Source organism: Vicugna pacos, chromosome 1 (assembly GCF_048564905.1).
Source record: "Vicugna pacos chromosome 1, VicPac4, whole genome shotgun sequence".
Lineage (NCBI taxonomy): Eukaryota > Metazoa > Chordata > Mammalia > Artiodactyla > Camelidae > Vicugna > Vicugna pacos.
Window position 1 is genome coordinate 97,374,629 of NC_132987.1, and position 24,412 is coordinate 97,399,040.

Sequence of the window (24,412 nt, forward strand, 5' to 3'; positions counted from 1 at the left end):
TTCTGAAGACTCTTAAGTTTGATAGAGAAGAGAGAGAAAAACTGATTCAAGTAGGGTGACGAGAAGAACCCAATCTTTCAATAAAATCTCTACATAGAGATAGAGTTAAGTGCATTATTTTCTAAACTAGACTGTTCTTTCCCAAGTAAAGATCACATTATTGGATAAATATCCAAATTAACTAAACTCATATTTGGGAACAGGCTGCTGTTTTCTCTCAAGTTATTTTATGAAAGGGAACTGATCTGGTATGTAGCTACATTTACTTAAATGCATCTATAACTTACTGTGTTATAGAGAAACAGAGAAAAGAACCAACAGGAAATATACATATATATGAAGAAAAATATGTAAAATATGAGCTATAAGGACTATATTATTATTTCCTTAAATCACTATATAAGAAAACATGTGTGTGTGTATATATATATATATATATATATATATATATATATATATATATAGTAAAAGTATATATTATAAGGTAGTTCACATGACTGTGGAAACTGAGAAATCCCCAAATCTGTAGTTGATAAGCTGGAGACCCAAGAGAACCAACAGGGTAGTTCCAGTTTGAGTCCAAAGTCTTGAGAACCAGGAGAGCAGAGGTTCTAGTTTGAAAGCTGACAGGCTCAAGACCCAAGAAGAGGTGATATTTCAGTTCAAGACCAAAGAGAGAAAGAGATCAGTGTCCCAGTTCATGTAGTCTGGCAGGAGGAATCCCCTCCCTTGCAAGGAGGGTCAGCCTTTTTGTTCCATTCAGGCCTTCAACAGATTCGATGAAGACCACTCATGTTGGGGAGGAGAGGAATCTCGATATTCTCAGGCTACTGATTCAGATATTAATCTCGGCTAAAACATCCTCACAGACACACTCAGAATAATGTTTGACCAAATGTCTGGGGTCCCTGTGGCCTGGTCGAGTTAACACATAAAATTAACCATCACAGTTTCTAATAGGAATGAAGGGTGGGGAAAGGTCTTTAGAGAGAAATTGATCATCAGGATATTCTGGCAAAAGCTCCTTTTCAGAACTGTATAGTAGGCATGATTTGTGGGAGAGGGAAAAATATTTTTCTGAGGAAAATGCCCCTAAGTAACAATGGCTTCTTTTTATAACTTCAATTATGTATTAGTTTCCTTCAGGCTTCACATCTTTCTGGAAATCAGGAAACCTGAACTATATAGATGTATTGATCCAGGACTCATCTTAGTGACTATATTTAACATTTCCTTTCACAAGGAACAAACAGTTTCTTTTTCTGCAGCATTTTGTGAAAAACCTGGCTAAACAACTGCTTCCTGTTTATAGATAGAAAATACATTTAACATGAATTCAAAATGTCAGAGAGAAATGCTCTCAGTAAGGATTTTTCAACAAACTTGTACATTTCATGGATTTATGTCATGGTTTCCCTTGTGCTTAAAAAGTAAATATTTCTCTTGTAAATTCTTTTGTTCAAAAAATTAATATCACAGATTTATAATTCTTTAGGGGATAATTTTTTTAATTTTTCTTTTGATAAGAAAAATGAGAGATTTCTGTATCAGTCCATCCTCAAATTATTAGACATGTGACTACGATAAGGACTTAGGGTTACTCTTAATTTGGTCCTAGGTCAGTCTTGTTAGCACAGAGACTCTTTGAGGAACAAAAGCTGTCATTTTAATCCATATCGGATACTGGACCATACACTTTACTTGTGACTGTGGCCAAGGGAGGAAATGTTACCTTCTCAGAGATCACACAGTTAGAAAGTGGCAAAGTCAGCAACTGCAGCCCAACCACTAGATAACTCTTCCTACCAGTCCTCACATTCTAACTGATTACTCCAAGATGAACTTGGCATTTCGAGGGAGTCTCTGACCAGCCTCCAATCTAACCAAAGTTGTGGTCCAAGAATCTCATTTAGAGATGGTTTGCCTTTTCCCACAATCCAATATCCCAGAAAACTTGCTGTGCAAGAACAGGGGCTGGGACACAGGATTTTCAATTAGGAATTTGCTGACAATTAGGTTGAGAGAGACAGATTCTGAGTCTAATGAGCAGAGGGCTGAATGATTTGAGCATACAGGACAGCCTAGTGCTGTGAACAATAGTTAAATTTATTCCGGTCGGAGGGCAGCAGCAGAGCGCTCACAAGTGTGGAACTTGAAGCCATGCTGCAAATGCTGGTTCTGCCACTTTCTCGCTCTTGTTACTCTCCCTTGCAACTGAATTTTATGTATCACTTAGAAAAATAATATTTGTTAATATAAAATATATTCTACTTTACTAAATGCAGAGGTGGCTAGTTCAACCTACTGTCTTGAGTACCTTCAAGTTCCACCCACTATGCATGGTAGTCAGGTCAGTCGGACCACAGCACAGTACATAAAATTATATCTACAAAATTTTTTAATCATATATTTAAATTGACTGAATTCTTCTGTACTCATTTTCTCATATTTGAGGTGTCTGTGTATTAGATATTCAAGTATACGTATGATAGCTGTGGAAATAACAAATTTTATACATCTGCTAGGCTGTGTACTGCAAGTCTGGTGCATCTAATCCATTGGTCACATGGATTAAAAAAATTGTCTCTCCTTGAGAAAATTGTCTCCCTTGGGTGTATACATTCATTTTATAATGAAGTACAGTCAATTTATTGAAAACTATTGAACTGGTTGTTGTCTGTGCAGGCATTTCTTAATTCTAACAATGGCAAGGTAAAATAAAATCAGTAGGTAATATCATGAGGAATGTCATCCTTTATGATTTGAAAATCAAATTTACTTTCACCCACTGCAAATAATCCCATCGCTTGTGTCATTAAATAATCTTCATTCTGTATCACTATGTTATACTTATGGGAGAAACATTGAAGGAAAACCTTGAACATATGTTGATATTTTCATCACAGTCATCCATCACCATAATGAGTAACCAAAGCCCCTTTGAAAATAATATATCTAGCATTGCATAGATTCCAAAGCATTGGCTTCTTGAGTAACACACATTGAGAGACATTAATATGAATGTTATGCTAATTTGTCTGCCTTTGACCTAGAGTTTATTTAAAATCTTAGAGGATTTTCAAGAGGCTATTGCTTTATTAAATTAATTCAGAGAGCAAAGCTAACTTCAGCCTCTTATTTTATTAGGACAAATTAATCTAAAACATTATTTGAAGAAAGAGTCAACACAAGATCTTTAAGAAGTGTAGTTCAATTTAAGTTTTAGTTGGAATCTGTAGTGGTGTTTTAAAACTAGAGTCAAGCATTCTTGAATTTAATTCACAACTTTACTACTTACTATCTGTATGTTTTTAGGTATATTATTTACAATATTTTAGTCCTTAGTGTAGCCAACAGTAAATTTCAGTAAAGGGTAATTAATACTTATCTCACTGATTGTTATAAAGATTAAATATAATAATTATATAAAGATTTAAGAATTGTCTCTGGCACATAGCAAGCACTAAATATACAGTTATTATTAACTGTCTCTTAATTATTATTTTCAGAACCTTAATTCATAACAGGAATTTTGTAGAACAAAATACAAACTATTACTCAACTCAGAAATTTTCCTCTGAGGGCAATCATAATGCTTCAGCAATCTGACGATATGGTTTCTTTTTGAAATTCTTTAAATATGAAAGTATTAAATATAAAATTCAAAATATGAGCATTTTAAAATAAATGTTTATGGTAGCACTTCACTGAAGGATTACCACAATAAATCCGGTAGACAAGATGACATTTCTAACTTCATGGTCCAGTTACAGATGGAAATGTATAGAATACGACAAGCATCCCAAATCAAGGGGTAGCAAGTGATAAGTGATAAAAAATTTGAGAAGGAAGTCATTATGGACTTGTTAGGTAGTTAGATAAGTGGGGGCACTGGGCAGATAGGTGAAGGAGAGGAAGGATATCCAGAAGATGGTGTTATGCCTGCCTCCAGCATGAAGGGACTTTAATTCTTCTAAATGAGTGCCAGCAAGAAACTGTTTAAAACCCAACAGCCATGACTGCATGGTAGCAAAAAGTACTTAACCCGACATGACCCAGTGTTCATTGTACTATATAATTAACATTGAAGTTTAGCCACCCCCACCATGGATTTTTCTTTGTACACCATGCATAAGGACATGTGCAAGGGGGCCAACATGACTAAGTACTCCAGGGACAAAAGCTGTCAATCAATCAAGAGACCACCTCTAAGTGAAGGTATAAGAGAAAGGGGAGACAAAACCCACCATGATTTCTCCTTGAATCAGCCCATTTCCCACTCTTGGAGGTATACTTTTTTTTTCCCCTAAATAAATCTTTTAAAATCTTTTTGCTACACAGTGCTTTCCATCTCCCATGTGTAAATCTTATCTTTTGGGTAAGACAGGAATCATTTTTTTTCCCATTTCCTTTTTGGGTAACAAACTTATGGAAATAGTAAATCTTAAACTCAAGTTTTAAGAAAGAGTAGAATTTAAATCCAGATTTCATAGAAATTCATAAAATTTAGATTTATAAGTGTATGGTTAAATATGAGTAAGAAATTCAAAGATAAATATTTCCTGATGTATTTGGGAAACAAAAAATGGACTTTTTACTTAGAATGGAATTCTTATAGGAAGGAAGAGGTTGAACATCTTTAGAAATTCTTGAGTAGTAGGAAAGGAATATAACTTGACATATAACTTATCAGTTAGCTAAAATATTCAAATTAAAATATAAATCTAATGAATCAATGGGAGAATTGCAAAAATATATGTTTAAGTATCCCCCTTAATGTCTTTTTAAAAACTGCTCTGTCATCTATTTGACACCATTTAAATAAGTCATACTGTGTTAACTGGTGATCCAGATATCAGCTCCCTTCTCCACTCCACACACATATATGTGGCCATCATTTTTTCCCACCCCTCACAGATCCCTTTTCCAGTTTCCATAACAAATTAATCATATAAAGCTCATCATGCTGTATTTACTTTTACCTCACATAGCCTATGGCTCATTGAAAAATTCCATTAGACGTGTCTCTTTCTTCTCTGTCCCACTTCCACAGTGGAGGGCAGGTCTTCTCTGTGCACTACACCCCTCCCAAAACACACACAGACGTGCACACACACACACACACCCCTACCTGAGCTCTGCTAGCTCCTTCCTCTGTGCTTCTGGCCTTTTTCACTCTTCACCCCTCAGGTACATCCGTATTCTCCTCCCTCCTCAGGGAGGGGAGATGTCCCTTCCCTTTGGACTTCGGGTTGCCAGCCTAACACCCAGGATGCCACCGTCCATCTTGCCGTGGGGTTATCATGGCATTTTCTTAGCAGAGGAACCCTTCTCTCTCCTAGAATTCTTGTGCTGGTTACAAAAAAAGACAAAAATTCTTCATGAATTATGTTGTAAAAACAAATACCCAATTGTTATTAAAGATGGCTAAGTAACTAGGAAAAGTTTTATCACAAATTAAATGAAAAACAGTTACAGAATAATACATATCTATAATGAGGCTTCCTTTCAGCAGAAAATATACTCATAAAAATATCTGACAGCATTTATAGCAAATAGTTAATTGTGGTATCATCTTGAGAATAATATGAAGGGAATTTCTCTTGCAACTCACTCACTTCTGAATTCTGTGAAAATTTTTTAATATGCATGTGTTAATTTTATGAGACAAAATAATGTTTTCATTTGAAATATAAATCAGGTTACATACATTGATTTTTAACTTTTGAGGGAGTGATTAGATTTATTTATTTATTTAATGGCAATACTGGGGCTTAAATCCAGGACCTCGTGCATGCCACGCATGCACTCTACCACTGAGCTATACCCTCCCCTCATGATTTAAAATGAATTTTAGAGTTCAAATATGGTATGTACTTTTATTTTGAGCAATTACAAAGGCACTGCTATTTTACTGTATATATAATAAATATTAGTCTCTGTATTAGATACTCAGGATACACATTTGCATTTTATTTTCTATCCACCCTAAAAATAAGTATTCTCTCCCCATTTTATTGATAAAGAAAGAGACACAGAGCATTTAAGTAACTTGTTCAAAGTCACACAGCTAGTAAACAGTAAAACCAGAATTCAAGTTTCTGTTACTGTTGTTCAATATTATATGCACCTGTTCTTTAGAAAGAAAATTTACTCAACTAGAAATGAAAGATATGTTTTGATGAATTTGGTAGTTAAGCAGTATTTATTGTTTACATTGCAGAAAATAGAAAGGCTGAAGAAGGTAGTAATCAACTTAAGGAGTTTTAAGATTTTGGGTAAATTATATGGCATCTGATTTTTTCAGTTCATTTTGGCTCTTGATTGTGTCACATGGAAATCTCATCTTGCTGTATATACTCTTGAATCAACCGAGAGGGAATTACTACAATGAAATGTTACAGTAGTTTTCTAATATGCTGATTCCACATAAACCCAATGGACTGTGTTAAGAATCCATGAAGAGTTCATTGGCATTATCAGGATCTGCTGTGCTGCACATAGTGCCTGAATGGTATCCTTATCAACACTGAAAGAGTTGTTGCTAAAGTGGAAGTGTTGAGTGTATGAGAAAGCAGAACTTTCCATCATATTATTCGGAAGAAATTTGACTCTCTGATCTGTAGGTTTGTCATTTATTGAAGTGTTACATTTGAAAGATCATTAAGGAACTAAAGATAAAGAATTTTTTTTTAAATGAAGTTAACACATCCCCACCAGCCAACCTGGAGTTTAATACTGGAATTCAGACCAAATGGGAATGTGAAGGCAGAACACAGTCATATCACCTGGGTCAAAAACGTATTTAGTTTACTAAATATCCATTGGGTAACTAATAGGTTCCAAGCACTGAGTCAGCTGCTAGGGATACAAAGATCAATGTGGTATGATTATTGTTTCAAAGGGAAACTGATTAACAATTACAACATACTTGTTATAATAAAAATTATATCTGAAAGGTAAGAGTTGTTCTACTGAGACATGAGACCTGATTTGCAACCTGGGCATTATTCTATAAACAAATCAGACTAACCCTTGGAGCAGAAATACTCCCCTGGAAGAGGAGTCTTGAAGAAGCTTAATTCATTAGGGGAAATCTGCAAAAGTGGTTAAGAGAAGTGATAAGAATGAAGTTAGCTGGGAACAAATTCATGAAAGACTTTGAAGACCATGCAAAAGTGTTAAAATTATGACTGAAATGAACCTGCTTCCCTCTTTTGTAAAACCATCGCTACTATTTACCTAGATGATCAAGGGAAAGAAAAGTGAGGATCATTTTTGTTCTCACCCCAAATCGGCCATTTACTGATTGCCAAGTTCTGTCGATTCTACCTTTAACATGTTCTTAAGATTTTTCCCAGACTTCATTGTTAAAGTCTTAGTTTGAGACATTATTATCTTCTATAAGATAAAATAAAACTTTCCTAATAGTTCTCCATTCCTCTCCAACTTCTGGTCTTTGTGATCTGAGTTTACATGATGAAGGAAAGGAACCAGCAAAAGAAAGAGAAGCGGGATAGGAAAGAAGAAAAAGTGAAATAGCAAGATTCCCGTGCAAACAGGAAAACATGGAATATAGAACAGAGATGAGCAAGTATGTCTGTTAAAAAGAAGCACCCTGTTCTTGATAATGGCTGGAAAACAGTAAGAATGAGTTCAGAGGTGCGGTCAGGTCACTATAACCTGACATACATGTTCCTAAAAGTCACTAGCTCTATTAGCCAGGATTCTCCAGAGAAACAGAGCCAATGGCATTTATCTATCTGTCTTTCTATCTCTCTTCTCTCTAGGTAGAGAGTGAGAGAAAGAGAGGGATTTTAAGGAATTGACTTACACAATTATGGACGCCATCAAGGCAGGTTGGCAGGCTGGAGAACCAGGGAAGGGTTGATGTCGCAGGTCAAGTTCAAAGACAGTCTGAAGGCCAAATTCTGTCTTCCTTAGGAACCTCAATCTGTTTTCTTTTAATGCCTTCAACTGATTGTTTGGAGCCCACCCACGTTATGAAGCATAATCTGCTTTACTAAGTCTGATTTAAATGTTTATCTCATCTAAAATACACCTTCATAACAAAATCCAGACTTATGTTTGACCAAATATTGTGGCCTAATCAAGCTGACGCATAAAATTGACCATTCCATCAGATGTTACAATAAATATGATAGTTTTACCTTGAAAAAAATGAAATTTACTTGTAGATGTTGGAAAAGTTGCAACTTGTGAGTTACTGTGAAGTGGTGGAAGGAGGTTTAGCTAACTTTGGCCAGAAAGTAGCAAAGTCAGATGTGGATGGGTGTGGCTGATAACACACATGGGCAGCTGAGCTGGTAGATGTTTGAGATGTGTTTGTGGGTATGTTTTGCTTATTTCAGTGTAGCTCAGTTCAACTCTCATGCAGTTTTCTGTGCTTACCTGGTGTTTCTCGTAGGTGAAATCATGCTTTAGCAAACATGAAATTTGTTATGCTTAAATTGTTTCCTAAGGTAGTAATTGTGTTGGAACAAATTCCCATTTTAAAAACAGAAATAACTGTATTTAAATTTATGATTATAGGTTGGGGGTGATGGATAGAATTAGCAGAATTCATGCTATCACTGATGTTCTTTGCAAAGAAGTTTAGCTCATTGGCTGAAAAAGAAGGTGATGGACAGGGAAATCCACAAATATATGGAGGGCTGCATCAGGCACAGTAGATACTGAGCAGGTAGTCAGTAAAGATTTATTGAATGAGTGTATAAATAAGTAAACAAAGGGATTTTTATGGTGAACGGAAATTGGAGTGATTTTTGCACTAGGCAGTAGAATTCTAAATTGGCATTGATTGCTTACCTGAGGTAAAAAGATCATTGCATTGATTCAAGGTAGGGAATCATGAATATCCTGGTCAGGGAAAGGATTGTTACACTGTTTATGTCCAGTTTAGCTAAGAAGGGAAGTAAACTTACAAAGGAAGAGTAACAGAGAGAGAGAGAGAATTAGAGGTATGAAGGCAATAGACATCCTCACGAAGACACAAGAAGCTTCAGTGGAGATAAAAAGGACGGGACATAATGGGTTTGAGTGAGTGGCCGAGGGTATCTAGGACTCATCACAGACTTACTGGACTTCACAGCTACAGCTTCGAGTGTAACCTTAGACCCTTTGTTGGGGACTGTAGCTGTTAATATAGTTCTAGTCTTGATCAGCACCGTCTGGAAAATTGGGTGGGAGTGAGCCTATGAGTGGAAATACTCCAGCTGAGAGGTGATGAGGAAATTAGCATTTTCTATTTGCCATCAGAGTACCATGAAAATCATAAGCAATTAGATTTAGGTTAATATATAACAAAGCACTTGCTAATCATTTGAACTGTAAAACAGAGGAATGGGCTGCATTGTGAGGTATGCTGTGCACTTTTCATATAAGACCAGGGTGCACATTAGTGTTACTGTTGCTGCTGTGGTTATTCGCTCTTACTACCAATAAGATGTCAGAAGAATTCTTCAGTTACTGGGGCAATTGGATTGGATGTTCCATTGTATGTGAGTATTCTAAATTTATTAAACCACTGTCCTGCTAATGATAAAAAAAATTCCTGATTTTTATATTTTCTGGTCTTACTAAATAGTTGAATCACAAAAAGTTGAATAGTTTACCTATTTTTATTTTTCCTTACTTGTCCATATACATATAGGTACACCACAATTTGGCTGCTTGGTGGCAATTTCTTACACACATAAAATCAGAATAAACATCTGAGCATTTTCAGATTTCTGCAGGTAGACTGAAGAGCTGCATTTAATGTCTGAAAGAACATCCAGCATAATTAAACCTTTAGCAAGCTCTGCTTCACTCCTCCACAGCTTACTTAGCATCAGTAATTTCTACCTGACAGGATATTAGATGCCAGGACTTATTATAATATTACTTCTCTAAAAAGTGATGCTCAGGAAACACCTTAATTGCACTTCGCTGACAACTATACTTTTCAAACTTTAGCATCTACAGGAATCATCTGGGATACTTTAAAATGCAGAGTCCCTGGGCCCTAGCCCTGGAAATCCTTTTTTAAGTAAATTTGAGGTAAGCAGAATCTATGTTTTAATCAGCATTGTAGAGTTTCCAACACAGACAGTTTATGGGCCACAATCTGAGAAAACAGCAGCCTGGAATGATCAATCCTAACAGTTGATCAATCAGGTCTTGTCAGTTTAACTGATTAATTTTTCATTCCATCAACTCATTTGAACTCAAAGATAAGTTAAATCAAATGACACTCTGATTATAAGCATAAACATAACCTCATTGTATGGCCTTAGATCAATATTTTAACTTTCCAACAGCTCAGTTGCAGGATCTATAAAATAGTAACTGTATTTCCTCACTGTGTTGTTTAAAAGAAGAACTATTAAAATATTAAAAAACAAGTTTTAAATGTGAACACTTAATGGCAGAATACTCTCAGTATATTATGGAAATTAAATAATTAGTATGAGGGGAATTGATTTCAGTGTTATGTAAAAGTACATGTTTCTGCTCAACAAGGAGTAGCTTGAATTCTGATATGATTTGATCTACTATTTTTATACTGAATATGCATTACTGGAAATAGGTCACAGCAGGAAGACAGATTAAGGCAGTTTAAAGGAAAATAGAAACTGTAGAAACTATAAAAAATAAATTTGCAATTACAATAAGAGAGCAGAGCCATCTCCTTTTCTTTGTTTACTCAGCGGCCAATATAATCATTCTCGATTTCACACACACGTTAACCCTTGCATCTCCTAACGGCTTCTTCAACATTCTCAAAGGAAGTGGGCATATGCCTTCTGGTTTTAATATTAGAACAAAGTGTATTTAGCACTCTGTGAGCAAATATGAGACCAAATACACCATAAATAGTAAACTTAAGAAAGAGTAATCCCCTACTATTGTAATTTAGAGTTAAGTTTTTAAAAAGGAAAGAAAAGGAGGAGGAGAGAAGGCAAAACATGTAAATGTGAGAGGATATGAGTGAATAAATATGGGAAATATACAGTATTAAGACTTTTTGATGGACATAAAAACTTTTATGGTTACCAAAGGGGAAAGTGAGAGGGGGTGATAAATTAGGAGTTTGAGATTAATATATGCACATTACTATAGATAAACAAAAAGGACCTACTGTTTGCACAAGGAACTATATTCAATATCTTACAATAACCTATAATGAAAAGTAATCTGAAAAATAATATATATGTACATCTAACTGAATCACAGTGCTGTATACTAAACCTAACACAGCATTGCAAATTAAATATACTTCAATAAAAAATAGTAGAATTTTAAACATTTATTTAAAAAAAGACTTTGAATAAATAGTGAAATGTAATCATGAATTATATGATTATGATGTTTTAATAGTTCATCCTTTAGACATTGTATTGGAATTAACAATTTCCCTTTACACAGCTCTTCCTTCACACCATTCCAGTCCCACTTTCTTTGTTGTTCCTCTGATACACCCCTCAAACTCTTGCCCTCAGGGTCCTTGAACTTGCTCTATCCCTTCCTGGAACACATGTCTCCCAAATACTTACAAGGTTCATTTTTGTACTTCAATCACATCCTTCTAAAATATCTCCTTGATGAGGCCTTCCTTGAACTCTCTAACTAAAACCATGTCTCAGGGTTTTTGGTAGGAGATCCTGTGTGATCTAAGGGAGCTTTGGTCTTCTTAGGGAGATTTTTCTGAGACAAGGTGTGCTTCATCCATAAATAACCTATCTAATATTCTGAGGCTCTAAGGGAGAGTTGGGTAAATAATGCTGATGAAGGCCACCACTGGAGCATGAGGAACAATCTAAACACATCTAGATAAGTTATTGTGGTTAGGGCTGCTACTCTGGAAAACTCCTCTAGTCTATATATCAAAACTAGGTGATAGTTAAGAGATATTATTATGACAGTGAGACAGCAAATGCCCTTCATTAAGGTGAACTCCTTGACAAAAAGTCTAAGTCAAGCTTGAGTCAGCTAGAAGGAGCAAACACCGTAGCTCCAGCTGAAAGCAGTGTGGCTGCAGCTGCTGAGTCCAGGAGTCCCCAGAACTGACACAGATGGTGGCAATAACGATGGCTTTTCCTCTTGACGTGCAGCTTTGGATGGACAGATAGTACTGAAAGTTTTAAAACTTCAGCCATTTGCAGTCCCAGCTCAGCTCAAAACCATGAGTACACATTCCTTGCTTTCTTAGTCTGTCCAGGCTGCTATAACAAAATACCACAAGCTGGGTGGCTTATAGACAGCAGAAATTTATTTTTTCACAGTTCTGGAGACTGGAAGTCTGAGATAAGAGTCTGCTAGCGTCAGAGGGGCCCTCTTCCTGGTGCAGACTTCTGATTGTGGCCTCGCATGGTGAGAGCCCTAATCCCATTCATGAGGGCCCACCTTCATGACGTGAGCACCTCCCAATACCTTATAATAACTCTTAAACCTTCCTATTGGGCATTAGGATTTCAACATACAAAATTTGGGGAAGGCACAGATGTTTAGACCATAGTACAGACTTATGGCACAGAGCCATTTTCTCTCTCCCTTGCTCCCCAATCCAACTTTAGCTGCTTTATGGAGAAAGATGATTGTCATGAGACCAAGGTCTTTCTGTCCTCAAGGAAAACAAAGACCATAATCACTCATCCAAATATGCTGGGGAACTTTCAGAGGAGTGGGACTCAAAGTTTTATTATTATGTTGAATTCAGGTGCCAAAGTCACCATCCTGCCAGGCCCTGTGCAGGGACAACCCTCTTTCAACTGATGGGGAATGGAGGCTGAAGAGCCCTGTGGGTGGGGCCCTTTGGGCCTATTCAGTGGGCTAACATGGCTTCCACTGTAGAATGTATAATGATTCTCCAATCTTGAAGGAAGAGGTAGTTAGACTTACACATTTCTCCCCAATCCGTCTCTCAAGTCTTCTCCTGAGTGGTCCAACAGAAATTACATAGCGTCTCAGGAGAAGGAAAAAAAAATCAGAGCTTTCATTATGGATATCAATATAGCAAGGATACCAAGAGATGCCATATATCAACACAACAGCCCTGCATGTCCAATGCAAGGGAGCTGGAGGATGATGGTCAATTCAGTGTAGTTACTTCTTTTATAGACTCAGTGATTCTAGCCATAGGGATTGTACACATAGTATGTTGCACAGACTGAAGGTGCTTGATATTACTTACTGTCCCAGACATTGCCGGTGCCTTCTTTTCTGTTTCACTTGCACCAAAGGATCAAGATCAGTTGACAGTTATTAGTGTGGCTTTCATGTTGATTGTGGCCATTAGAAAACCACTTAATGGTATTAAATAGGGGAAAAATATGAACAGATAACAGAGGGGCAAGACTCTCAGTAATGTGGTAATTTCCACGGACGTGGGGAGATTGATGTAAATGTCCTGGAGGTCCATCTTATCTAGGCCACTCTAATGAATGTGACTTGATTAGGCATGTGCATATGGGTCACACAAATGTCCCCAGAGGTAATGCCACCTGCCTCAGAATTAATCCAGGCTACCTCATATTTGCATTCTTCAGGGAATATTTACTGCTTGTTTCCTTCTTATATCTTAACCCTACCTCACTGTACCCTACTTTGGCAAGTTTAGCTCCAAACCAAAAACATGACCTCACCTTATTTTTTTTTTCCAATTTGACACATGTGTTTTCTTTCTGGACAACTGTTTTTGTTTTTGTTTTTTGTTATTTACCCTCTCATCTATGTTTGCTCATGCAAAACCTTTCTCTCTGGAAATACAATTAGGCAAAGAAGAGAGGTGATGACATCAGAATCAGGGCAACAGAAGTAGGAATGGAAAGCAGTGGGTGGTGAAGATACTGCCACTTTCATGCTGATGTGATGAAATGGACAAACCACAGTTAGAAAACAGATACGGGGAAGGAGGGCAATGGGAGGAGATGAAATGACCTCCAGGATTCTAACTCTAGTGCCTAATACACTGTGGTGCCATTTTCTGAGATTGAAAATACAGAAGAAAGAACAAGGAGTGAAGGTGGTTAGTTTAGTTTTGACCTACGAGAATAGACAGGCTTACATAGACTTCCCCCTTAGCTATCACTGTTCCTGCCTCTGGATGTACTAAGAGCTATATATTTTCTGTAGGGGAACCTGTTATTTTTAAGATACACCAAGGAAACTGCAAAAGAAACCCACTTAGGACTATCCTTGACCCACTCCGTGCCCAGAGTTTTGTTCCTTGGGGTAATCTGGTTTATGAAGCTATCTGTTCCTTGAACCTAGAAATATAGCAAGGTTATCCAAAGATAAATTATTCATTGTGCCTTTTACTGTCCCAGGAGCACCTTGTCTAGGGCAAGAATGGTTTCTACTAAAATAGTAATTCATGATGAGGTATTTACTTGACTTTGATGTCTTTGTAGCACATCTCCTTAACGCCCACAACACTGACCTAAACAAGCTCACTTGAGATTGTAAATAAAACTCGTATGATGGAAGGTGCTTTCTCCATATTCTTTTCTCTCAGTGAAAACAGTTTAATGATACTTGAAAGAAAACTAGATAATTTGCTCTTAAATCAAATTCCTATGTTATATTTATTAATTCAATAAATATTAATTATGCATTTAGTGAACTAGATAATTCGCTCTTCAATTTCCAGGTTCTATTTATTAATTCAATAACTATTAATTATGCATTATGTGTTTTTTCATGTCTAACCTCTATAACTTTTATCCATAGTTCCTCTATTGTAACTTTTGTCTATTTATCTACCTGTTCTACATAATTCTTCTAGGCTCTCAATCTATTTTACACACTGCATTAAATAGAGCACCATAGTACATTATGCAGGTCTTTCTCCTCCATGGTCAGTGGTCGAGAACTTCCTTGAGAACAGGGGTTCTAGGTTTTGAGCTCCATGCATACTAATCAGGATTCTTTCAGTTGTAAGTGAAAAGCAGAAATACAACTCAAATTATTGTAAGAAAGAAGGAAAATAGAAGAAACAAATTTTACCTCACCTAAGGCGAAGACCAAGGTGTATAAATTGGTTTCTGGTATGGGTAGACTTAAGTGTGTGTGAAATTGTAACTGAGCAGGACCCCATGGGGCCTTCTTAGAACAGACCCCTCCCCCATATCCTCTGCTTTTGCTCCTCTCTGAAGTACCCAGATAACAGTTTCTGATGCACATTTCCTGAGTTGTTTTACAGATGCTAAAGCCCCCACCAAATGGAAGACTTAACTACTTGATGACCATGAACTCGTGGCCCCCAGACCTACTGACACCTAAGGACTGATAATGTTAACCCCTGTGACATCACCCTGTTAACCACACCATTAGCCAATCAGAGAATTGTGCACAATCTGATCACATACCCTGGGACTCTCTCACCTGGCATTTAAAAATACTTTCCTGAAGCTCATTTGGAAGTTTGGGTGTTTTGAGCACTAGCTGCCCTGGACTCCTTGCTTGGCATCCTGAATAAATGCTACACTTTCCTTTACCACAACCTGGTGTCAATAGATTTGCTTTACCACACATGGTCAAGTAGACCCAAGTTTGGTTCAGTATCAAAATGATATAATTCTATTTATTCTTCTCTTGACTCTTCCTCTACCTGGCCTTGTTTTTCGTATAGACTATCCCCATGAATAAATATACACCTGGCAATACAATTAGACAAGAAGATGGCCTTCAGATAGCCTGGGAGGAGGTCTCATGCCATTGACTACTTCCTGAGTCATCATTGCCTATCTTTTGGGCTAGGGTTGCTTCCAGTGAAAGCAAGTGTTCTGAGCAGATTGACTCTAGACAATGAAATAGGGCTCATGGAGTTCTCCAAAGGAAGGGATGTTAGACAGACAAAAATCAAACATATAAAATCCACATCAAATCCTCAGCAATTAAAACACTGATTTAAGGATTATAGGTATTCATTAAATATTGTTACCTAAATAGAAGTAAACAATATTTTGACCTTTTGACAGTAACATATACTGGTACTTTGGGACAGACCAAGAGAGTAAACATAGTGTCTCTAAAAGAGAATGTAATCCAGGTACTATGGGTGTATATATGGAAGAAAGACAGAGAGAGGGCAAGAGAGGACAATCTTAGTTACTATGTATAAGATGTCAGTAGAAAATTGATGCATGGAACCCAGAGGGAGTTATATATTGTGGGCTAGAAGGTTTAGAGAAGACTTAGGGATCAAGGCATGCTTTGAATGATACTCTAGATGTCACTCTCACTTTAAAGTATCAATACCAAATTCAGTTAGCTTAAGGGATTTTATTGGTTTATATAACAGAGAAGTACCAAGGAGAATGTGATTTCAGACACAGCTGGCTTTAGGGTTTATACAGGACATCAGAACTCTATCTCATTATTTCTCAGCTCTGCTTTCTCCTACTTTTTGGTTTAATATCTCATTCTACAAACAGATTTCCTCTGTGACTAGTAGAGATGACTACTACCATCAGTCACAGTTACATTCTTCCAACTTAGAAACCCATGTGGAAAATAATGCCTCATTCTTACTTTCATATCTCAAGCTAGGGAGAAATTCAGATTGGCCTTGATTTAGTCAAGGTTCCATCTCTGAACATACCATTGTTTCCAAGATAATCCATGACTAGGCAGGCCTGAGTCACATTCAACTTTGGGAAATGAGTTAAGAGTTGGGAAAAAACATGCCAGGCAGCCTCAAATCCACCAAAATGTGTAGGGTATTCATAGAAAGAGAATCTTATTCATACAATAGTCAAAGTATTAAAGGTCCCTATGAAATCCATGAGGTTAGGTGTGGGAGTGGTAGGAAATCAGGAAGAGGACAGGAAGACAAATAAATAGTAGTAAGGGAGAAGACTACTGGAGTTTCAGATTTTGTGTTAGAACAACACATTAGATGATGGTGGTCCATGGGATGGGTGATTGATGGAGAGGACAGGTGAGGCCACTGAATTTAAAAAGTTGTAGAAATAGCAAGGTGAGTTTAACATAACAGATTGTATATACATGAAAATATAAATCTCTGAGAGAGAGTGAAAAAGATATACTAGACTGTGAGCTGGCTGCAAAGTCTCCAACAAATGAAGAGGAGACAATGGAAGTTTGTTGAGTAGTAGCAGCAAAGGTGTATACAGAGGGCTTAAACCCCAAAGAAATGTTTTGTGTACTGTGAGTTGAAAAAGTAATTAGAAAAAAAAAAGACTTACATACAAGAGTCACTGAGGAAAAAAAGATGGAATGATAAAACAAAGATCTACTTATTATCACATTAAAAATCACATGAGAGACATAGAACCTGATTCTTCAAGTGGATTTGATATACATCTGACACTACATTTGGATATTTTTTTCCATTTCTTAGTATTGTTCTGAGGAAAACAGCCCTCTCTGCTATTAGTTCAAAGATTTCACAAAGAGGATAAAATAAATTTCTGAAATCAGATTTTTAGGTAATTCATTAACTGTTCAATTAATCTTCATTCAACAAATATTTATTGAACAGCTACTACGTGTAAGAAAGGTGTGTGCTTACTGCTGTGAAATTCTAACTTTTGCAACGGGAAAGTCAAGATTGATTTTATCATAATTTTTCACATCCAAATTACTAAATGACCTTGGGCCTTTCTCAGATGTCAAATGCAAAATACATTAAAAATGGCTTTTTTTTTCCAGGAATAGAGAATAATGGATAAACCCTAATAGAATTATAGTACTACGGTACTTTAAAATATTTTTGTGCAAAATTTCATATTAAACAGAATATTTTCATCATCGTTTATTTGTTATATACAATTTATAGTTTCAGGGAAATTATGTAATTTTATGTGGTTTTTAATTTCTTGTTCTACCCCTAACTTCTTGTCTTATTCTCTTTTGATGAATGATCTGAATAGCTTTTATTAAAGATATATATTAACAAATTTGAAATTTAGCAGAATTTTTCTGACTTTATCTCTTATTAAAGAAGATTAAACTAGTATTCTAAGATATATTCTATTTTTGTGGACCAAGTGAAATAAAAACTGCTAGTATAGTTTCATGTCTTGGAATACTTATTGAATACTAATTGAAATTGAGAAATAATAGAATTGCTACTCATTAAATAATATCTTTAGCAAAGAAATTAACATATGCAGCAATTTCTTTAGTATTTTTGGCTATTCTGTTTCTCAGCAGGTGTATTCACAGCCAACAGCACTATGAATCAAGAGACTGATAAACACAGAAGTTTAGGAAATAGGTACTTGTTTTCTCATTGTTTGTACTTAAGGAATTTGTAAATGTAATACAGCATGCATACTTATGGAGAAATTTCCATCATAAATATTTGAGTGTCTATCATATTCCAAGCACTATTTTAGGCACTGAATATATGAAAGTAAATGAGAAAAGTACACTGTCTTCATAAAACTTCCATTTTAGTTGATGGAGGAAAAACAATAAACATATAGATAAATAACTGAGTCGTACGAGGAAGATGAAAGAGTGTAATATAAGAAAACATGGTTGAGGATGCTCTTGGGGAAGGCATTTCTGAGAAGGTGACATTTGAGTTCAGAACTTAATGTTGACCTTGAATGAGCAATGTGAAGTTTTGGAGAGAAAACACTATATGCAGAAATGCAAGGTCCTTGAGGTAGGAGTAAATTCAGTGACTCTGAAGGACAATAAATAAATAAATAAATAAAGCCTAGTGTGTCTTGTCCAGGAAAAATGTGGGAGAATGGAAAGATTTGTAATCAGAGGGAGAGAAAGGGGAAGATAATGTAGGACTTTCTAGGCCATGTAAGAAGTTTTGATTTTATTATAAGTAAAATGTGAAGCTTCCTGTAAATCTGTCTCATGTCAATTTCTTAGACCAGCCAGAGGAACCTAGAAGCATAGAGGAAAATTTCTTCCTTCCCCAACACAAGTATCATACCTGCCTTCATTTCACTGGCAAAGCACATCTCATGTCCAAATATAACTGTGTAGGGTCAGGATATTCTTCTCCCACAGGGTGGAAGGGATTGAATATTTGAAGTCTATTGTAGTCTGCCTTCTCAGTCATATTTACTTTTCTTCCTTCTACACTCAAAACACACCCAAATCTTCCCCAAGGAATTCCCAAAAGTTTCATCCTATCATCATATCAACTCTAGTTATGGGATCTCATGGCATCCTCTATATCAGATATCATGCTCTAGAATCCCATGACCCAAAAAGATGATTCACTTACCTCCACCCATTCCAACACCTTGTTGGGAAGGAATACATTTTCCTCTACCCTTCTAAGTTCTTCTTGCTGCTCTAAGAATTAAATTAACATGAAACTGATCAACAGGAGAATATCAAACAAAGTTTAGTAACATGTATATGTGGGAGAGACCCAGGAAAACTGAGCAACTCACCCAAATGGACAAAACCCTCACCTTAAATACCATTCTTAACTAAAGAAAAGAAGAGGATGTTGAGGGTGAGGAGAGTCAGTTATGGGAGGTTACCAGGAAAAGCACAGTAAACAATGATGTTTGTGATGCGGATGTTAGTCAATGCCTACTCCACTGATAAGTGTTTTTTAGAGATTTGGTCATTCTCCTTTTCCAGGTACAGACAGGGAGACACCCTTATAAATGAAGATTTCTCTTACAAATGTAAATATTTCTTAGGAAAGGGCATCTCCTACTTGGTTTTTAGAGCCTTTCTTATGCCCACTGTTTCTCAGAAAATAATCAACTTAAAACAATGAATATGCCAAAGAGACATATTTAGGGTTGAAAATTCTGTTCCCTTACAACTCATATCCAGCAGTGGAACAAAGAATGGTACTTCATCAAATACACCCTTCATTTGAGACAAGAAATGACGATGCACAGCAGTCACTGATACATGGCTATTTTAAAAAATCCCTCTGGGAAAACTTACTTGAACCCTTATCTTGGTTGTATGCAATATATCTTGAGCAGGCTCTGGTTTTCTTATCTGGGAGTTGACTCCTAGTCAGATGACCTCCATTTGCTTGGATCCACCCTACAGAAGTTTCTAATACTATTTTTCATGGCTACATCATAAGAGGTAACAGTATAATATGATTTCTTTTCTGTTTGAGCAATTGTCTAGGCTACTTCCATTAGGGGAGAATAGATTCTTGCCTTGTGCAGGAAAGAATTCAAGAACAAGGCATAGTAAAGTGAAAGTAAGTTTATTTAGAGGGATACACACTCCATAGACAGAGTGCAGTTTGCCTCACTCAGAAGGAGAAACAGCCTAGGAGATACATACTCCATAGGCAGAACGTGGGCCATCTCAGAAAGGTGAGAGGGAAAGAAGCCAAGAGATGTGGGGTATTTAGTTTAAACTAAAAGTAGATACACACTCCATAGACAGATGTGGGCCATCTCGGAAGGCAAGAGAGAGAGCAACAGAGCGAGAGTGACCACGAGGTGCAGGAGTTATTTGGTGTTATGGGCTTGGTAATTTCATATGCTAATGAGTAGGATGATTATTCTAACTACTTTGGGGAAGGGGCGAGGATTTCCAGGAAACTCCCCCCACCCACTTTTTGACCTTTTATGGTTAGCCTGGGAACTGTCATGGCACCTGTGGGTGTGCCATGAGGCTCAAGGCCTACTGGAAGTCAAATCTTCTGCCATCTTGGTTCTAACCAGTTTGTCCTGTCCTCAGTGGCTGTGTTATTCCTTCAGTGGTTGTGCCCTGCCCACTTTCCTCTCACTTCACTTCCTGCCAGAGGAAATTTGGAAACCAAAGGTTATTTTACATTTCAAGCAGTCAACAGTCTTTCTTTGTTGTGTTTCATTTTATCTGTTTGATTCCAGTCAGTTTCATGTGCCAATGTCCAATCCACAGCCTCTTTGGGACAGTCCTTTCTCTAAAGATAATTATAGGTATTTTGAACCTTTCCTGCTTGTGTGGGACACATACTTTTTTCTCTTTTTGCTCAGCCACTCAGTCTAACTGGAAGGATTTCCTAGGGGCCACCTTAATCCAATCAGAGGCTTTAGCAAAGGCTTTGAAGATTTCACACTTGATTTGGTCTTTGCCCAAAGACTGAATCTAAACCAGCCTTTACTGCTCAAAAGATGATGCATCTTTCAACAAGTCCTGAAATAACCTAAATTCTCTTTACTCCCTTTCACTGCTTCTTGAAAAATGATGGATCTGAGAAAACCTCTTTCTCCTCATGCTTTATCAAATGCCACCAATGGCAACCAAGGAATATTAGCAACATTGAGTTTTGCTAACCCCTTGCCTAAAGCCACAGATACATTACACATATCATTTGCAATCCAAGTTGTTTTGCCAATACCTATTATGAGTTACTATTTTTCTAGACTGCAATAACAGTTTTCTCCACACAGACACCTGACCCCAAAGCCAAAGCCACATAGTTTAGTTTTGTTATATAGTCTCCTACTATTAAGTATCAATTTTTGTATTAGTCAGTTTTCCTGAAATAACAAACAATCCTCAAATCTCTACGGCTTACAATGAAAACGTTTGTATTTATTTATATTAATTATATGCTGACTGCTGTACTTTAGTTGCTGCTTGTCTCTGATCAGCTCTGCTCCAGGATGTAGGCTGGAGTCCCTTTATAAGGGACATGCCAGTTCTTATGTCTGAAGGAAAACCAAGAGAGCTTGTAGTAACTTCAATAGCTCTTTATGCTTCTGCTGGAAAGTAGCTTAGTCATTTCTGTTTATGTTCATTGGCCTAAGCGCATCAAGTGACCTAACCCCAGTTCAATAGGGTAAGGAGGTATTCTCTCACAGAAAAGAGGTGAGCCAACTTTTGCAAGTGATATACAATCTGATGCACAAACTAAGTTTGACCTGCTCTGTTTAATATTACTTAGAATTAATCTCATTACGAACAGAGTTGCTCTTCAGAGAGCATTCAATGTCACACACAGCTGAGGCAAATTAAAATAACAAGAGCTGGCATTTATTATGTTTTCTAAATTTCAGGACTATTCAAAGAAATGTATAAATATTACTTCACTGATGAGTTAGTTACATCACACCTATCGTATAGAAAAGAAAACAAGCTCAGAGTGTTACCCGGCAAGGACTCACTAACTGATGGTCATAGAAACCAATACTATAGCACTGTCTTTGAGAAAAGAAAAAACTTTATTTTGAGATCGAAAGCCAAGGAGACAAGAGGCAGTGCTCAAATCTGTCTCCGTGGTCTGAAATTCGATCAAACTTTTATGAGTTAGGGGAGGAAGTTTGGTATGCTGAGACACTGGTGGGGCAGGTTCCCATTGGAGGTCTTTGGAGCTTGGCGATTTATGGTCAGGTAGGGTAAAGGGGCTTCAGCACTCCATCTTTTGGACAATGGACCTTTTGTTTCTGAGAGGGTTCCAATGTTCAAGTTCTGGTTGTGTCCCAGTCCTTTGGTTCTGTTGGGCTAGGGAAGAAACTTTGATTCTAGGTGAAGTCAGAATTTTCTCCTCTATGCATGCTTCAACTGCATGACTTGTGGTTTTGTTTTGTTGTCTCTGAAAAACAACTCAGTATCTTGTTAGAAACAAGACAGGGCCAGTTTGGCTGATTGTGCAGTTACAAAGGTGGTTTAATCATTTATCCTCTGTGGTACAGCCGGATAGAAGGAGACTTAGGATCTAAACGTAGATGTGTTTGACAACATAAATTATGCTTTTTAACCACTGTGTAACCATGCCTGTCAAAGTCACTCATCCAAAATGGGTTCCAGTTGGGAAACCACTGTAGAAATAACTGTGACATGGGTAATGTTGATAAAACAGGTTGTAACAACTAATATTACAATCCTTTGATGTGTCTACAAGTTATGAAATAAAGAAGAATGAATGTGTGGAATGTTTTGGTCTAGAACTCCGACTAGTTGGAGAATTACAGATGTATGGTAAGTAGCCATACTTGTAAGTCCAACCCATCTGCAGTTATCAATATTGTATTAGAACCAACAAAGAAAGACATTGAATCACTTAACTGCAAAATTATTCAATAAAATTGCCAATTTAGTATTTCCTTTTGGTCACTTACTGCCTGAAGCATTTGTTTCTACACTTATTGTTCATATTTCTTGATAGAAAGTAATTGTTTAATTAATCAAGTAGCTGCTTAAAAAGACAGTGTAATCTACTTTGATTCTTTTATTCCTGGAGAAAATCTTGGATAAACGGCATTTTCACCGCTCCCAATTTCTATTTGTATATTTCAGTCTATTCTAAGTGAAAGCAAGCACTTAAATGCACTATCAAATTGAAGATAGACCCTCAGGGAAAGTGGGCTCATTTACATGCAGCTTATAGTGCTTTTTGTAAGAACATGTTTGACTTTGCACTTTTCCTTGGTAGCAAATGGGAAAAGAGTAAGTGTAGTGTGCAGAATTCAGTTGACAGCTTAAAAACCTTAATAGCATTTGTGTTCTTTTTATGCTATATATTCCTCACAATGCAAATTTTATAGGAGAGTAAAATCTCTGGTATTTGCATGATTTCAGATTTAAAAAGAAGTTCATGTGACATACCGAAAATATAGCAAAGATATTTAAATAAAGAGCCCACTTATTTAGTTCTTATTCAGTTTAATTTAAGTAGAAATTAATTATTTGGAAATGTGTATGCTAAAGGTAGAAATCACAGGTTTTCTAAATAAAGGCTCACTGACCTATTGGATGGAAAATTACTTAAGGATCCTATAAGAAAATAAAAATTAAAGACGTTTTCTTTGTTAAAAGACACTGACATGAAATCATACATGCCATTACATGTAAAGGTATCTTCATTATCTTAATTGAAACCAGACATCACTATACAGCAGGCATTTTGACCTGCCTATGAGTGCACTGAAATCAGTGGACGTATCCTTGGAGTACCTGGAAAGCCATCACTGGGTGTTGAAACCGAATTCAGTGCCCTTGTCAGTCTCTCAGTTTGCCAGAATCTATTTGGACAATGACCTTTGAATTCTTTTACATGGAAGTTTACTGCAGTCACATAAATATGTAATTTTGAGGACAGATGACTGATAGCTTTGGGATGGATGATCACTAGTAGTCACAAAAGCAACTTTGTTTTTGGTGACACTTTAGTTCCTTTCTGAATTGGAAATGCGAAAGGAATGATCTCAGTGGCTTGTTTATAACTAATAAAATAGTCTTCACTTTTGGACAGCCCCTAGCAACTTTCATCAATTCTAATTTCTCTTTCATCAACTCCCTTTTACTATCAAAAGTTGCCGGTAGCACACCCAAACTTGAACACTTCATTGCGTAGATTTGCATAGATTGTTTTCTCAAAAGCACCACAGCATTCTCCATCTAAGCTGTCAGCACAGTCAGATCCTGGCTCCCTTTCACTGAGTGAATTCACAATGATTCTACTGTTATTATACTTGACCTCAATAGAAGTGAGTGA

The 24,412-nt window shown here is 36.7% G+C and overlaps 1 long non-coding RNA gene across 1 annotated transcript in view; it reads right to left on the reverse strand.

The window, feature by feature from the left end:
* The window catches only part of LOC140699384 (uncharacterized), a 33,338-nt gene extending 14,042 nt beyond the window's left edge, over positions 1 to 19,296 (reverse strand). Inside the window, exons 1-2 of the long non-coding RNA XR_012077547.1 lie at positions 19,226 to 19,296; positions 5,132 to 5,352 (exon numbers count right to left, since the gene is read on the reverse strand). This is a non-coding gene — a long non-coding RNA (uncharacterized lncRNA). The remainder of the gene's footprint in view (positions 1 to 5,131; positions 5,353 to 19,225) is intronic.
* Positions 19,297 to 24,412: the final 5,116 nt, after the last annotated feature.